Raw genomic sequence first — 3,726 nt, 5'->3', positions numbered from 1 at the left:
AGCGCGTTCATTCCCCGTAATCACAGATGCGAAATTATCAACCTTAGTACAATGGTATCAAATTTAGTCGCTTTTCTAGAAAGCGCAGGTGCAACGCCTCATTGAAATGATCCTACTTTGTTAGACGAACTTGTGAGTAAACTTCCATTAGACAGGAAAGAAGATTGGATTCGCCACAAATTTTCAATGTGTCAGTTGTATCCGAGTATAAAAGAGTTCGGTGGCTGGTAGTAGTAGCTATGTTTGTTTCTATGGCAACGGGAATTGTAACAACAGATCAACATTGCCAGAAATCTAATAAGGATCCGAAAACAGTGTTGACAGTGACTGCGAGTGAACAAATATGTGTATCCTGCATTGAGGAACATTTTTTGTATCAGTGCCCAAAATTCAAAAGTGCTGAACACAACCAGCGATGGAGTGTTGTTAAAGCAAACAGATTATGTTTTTGCTGCCTACGGGCAGGACAAAATTTGCAAAATTGTGCGAAACGTCGTGAGTGCGGCATCATGTTCTGCCGCAAATTTCACCACCGATTGCTTCACAACTCAAACGGCAACACTGACGAACAATTCGACGCCGTCAAAGTGAGCAACGGCGCAGAAGAGTGCAAAGCAGAAACATGCAAATCAGCTGTGGCAACGATAAGTACAAAAGAGCAAAACAGAAATGTTGAAACTAGAATGTTATTGAAATTTCTGCCGGTGCGTTTGACTGGCCCGAACGGATCTCTTAATGTTGTCGCCTTTATAGATGATGGAGCTAGAGGGAGTAGCTGATTTTCTGGGTCTAAAGGGCAGAAAAGAAAAGTTGTCACTGAAATGGTTCGGCGATCAAACGAGCAGTGAATTGTCCCGATAAGTAAACGTCGAAATTGTAGACACCTATAGAGATGCGCAAAGGTTTAACATGAAGGGCGTACGCACAACCAAGAAGCTATGCCTGCCATTGCAAACGCTGTGTTTTGAAGAATTTACTTGTTGTTATGACGTGTTGAAAGATTTCCAAATAGAAAATTATGTCGACGCAGAGCCTAAAATTCTCATTGGGTTGCTACATATTGATTTGGTTCGCGCTCAGCAAGTAATAAATTTTGATATTGGGTTTACTTTGCATGAAACAAAATTGGGATGGACTTTGTTTGGTTCAAATAAACTAGGTTCAACGGAAAATATAGTTGGACATGTTTGCGTTGATGAGCAATGTTTAGATGAAATGCGTAAAGAAATTGTCGATTGCTTTAATTTTGAAAATTTTGAGCCAAGAGCGAGCCCTCGACGATATACTACATGAAACAACAAAACTATTAGGAGATAAATACGAAACCGGGTTATTGTGGAAGGATGACGATTTTAAGTTTGAGGAAAGCTAGAACGAAAAATGTCAAAAGATTTAGAGCTCAAGAAGTGGTATAGAAATAAAATTGAGGAGTATGTTAGCAAGGGTTATGTTATTATTTATTTATATCTTTCAGTCTACAGATAAATCTTACAGACTATATTAAAAGTGTTTTAGCATGTTTAATTAAAAATTCCATATAATTGTTGCTTAAAATTGTATATACTGAGACTAAAGTCTAGGTTAGGATAATTGTTGCAAAATCGAATGCATCTCACCATTGGTTCGTTAAACGCATAGTTAGTTCTATGCACTTGATCAACAAATAAACGAACCTGCCTTAGATCATAGTGATTCGTTTGATGTCTAATTACACTCAATAGTTCACTGCAATTTATATTGGCATTTAAAAGATTATACACGAATAAGACCGAAAAGTAGATTCGTCTATCGTCAAGGCTTTGCAGTCCAACCAATTTGCGTCTGCCTATATAACTAGGGAGACCATTAGGCCAGCGCAGCTTATTCAATGCATATTTTGTAAAGACTTTTTGGACTCTTTCGATTTTATTTACATGGCAGTGGTAGAATGGGTTCCATATTAATGAACAATAATCTAGGTGGCTCCGAACTAAAGAAATGTAGAGTGCTTTCAAGGTCAATGGATCAGAAAAGTCTTGTACGCAAGTTGGTGTCAGAGGAGGCAGCTTGTATCAATGAACGAACTTGGTACTTGCCTCATTTTATGGTGTACAACATAAACAAAAATAACAAGCCAAGACTTGTTTTTGATGCGGCTGCAAAAGTGAATGGCATGTCGCTTAATTGTGCTCTTATGAAGGGTCCAGAGGAGTATCAGCCAAAACCGTTGCTCTCAATCTTGTATACATTCCGGCAGGGAAAGATAGCGATATGCGGTGATATACGAGAAATGTATCACAGAATTAACATTAGAAAGGGGGATCAAAACGCTCAACGGTTTTTATGGCGTGAAGGCAATCAGACAAAACCGCCTGATACATATATTATGACGGCCATGATATTCGGGGCTATATGTTCCCCATGCTCAGCGCAATGCATTAAGAATATTAACGCGAAATGTATCGCCATTATGTCGATGACTACGTTGACAGTTTTGATACTGCAGAAGAAGGCTCGCAAATTACAATAAACGTTATCAACATACATGCTGCGGCTGGTTTTGAGTTGCGTGGTTTTGTATCGAACTCTGGGAAAATGCTACAATCAATTTGCATTTGCATCCAAGACTTTGAATAAACTAGGATACCAAAACATGTGTCGTGGTAAAAGCGAAACTGGGAAGATTCTTGGAATGTATTGGGACCCCATGGAGGATACGTTATTTTTCAACTTACTTTTCTCCAGGGTACTGAAAGCTATTTTAAATGGAAGTCGACGTCCTACGAAAAGAGAAATGTTAAGCATGATAATGTCGGTTTTCAATCCATACGGGTTTTTGTCGAATGTGTTGGTGTTGCCGAAGATTTTGATGCAGAGGTTATGGCAATTAAGTGTTGGTTGGAATGACACTATTCCTGATGAAATTTATGACAAATGGCAGGAGTGGTACAAAAGTCTCGAGAATATGAAAGTATTGAAGATACCCCGGTGTTATCATCCAGAGTTTACTAATCCAAACGCAGACTTACAGCTAGATATATTCACAGACGCAAGTGAGCTAGCGTTTTCGGCAGTCGAGTACTGGCGTGTGTGAGGAGAGATTCATATCGTTTTTATTGCGGGAAAATCACGGTGCAGTCCACTAAGCGTCATTTCGATCCCAAGATTGGAGCTTCAGGGAGCCATGTTGGGTGTGCGTTTGAAGGATTCGATCATAAATAACCATGACGTGAAGCCAAGCGAAATTATATTTTGGTCAGATTCAAAGACCGTAATCCAGTGGGTTGGATCTGATGCTCGACGGTACAAGCAATTTGTATCGCATCGAATCTCTAAGATTTTAACGTCATCTGTCGTGGAGCAATGGAGATGGGTGCCAGGGGCACAGAACCCAGCGGATGATGCTACGAGGCCGCGAAATTGCCAACTTTCAAGCTCTAAATGGATACCAGGTCCCTTATTTTTGAAACGCACACAGGTCGATTGGCCTGAAATGCCCAACATTGTCGGAGAACAAGACGATAAAGAAAAGAGAACGAAACCTTTATATGTAGTTAACCTTGAGGTTAACATAACTTTATTTGAGACATTTTCAAATTATTACAAATTTCTGAAGGTAATGTCGTGGGTCAGGCATGCTATGTACAAATTTCGAGGATTACTTACACGACAGGCGGAACCTGAGCGAAGAGCGATGGTGAATGTGACAGCGTCCGAAATAAAGTCAACAGAGGTGATGATCTGCCG

The sequence above is a fragment of the Rhagoletis pomonella genome, unplaced genomic scaffold (genome assembly GCF_013731165.1).
Source record: "Rhagoletis pomonella isolate Grant_MI unplaced genomic scaffold, Rhpom_1.0 Rhpom_scaffold_00009, whole genome shotgun sequence".
NCBI classification, from domain to species: Eukaryota; Metazoa; Arthropoda; class Insecta; order Diptera; family Tephritidae; genus Rhagoletis; species Rhagoletis pomonella.
Note: the sequence above shows the minus strand (reverse complement) of the source record.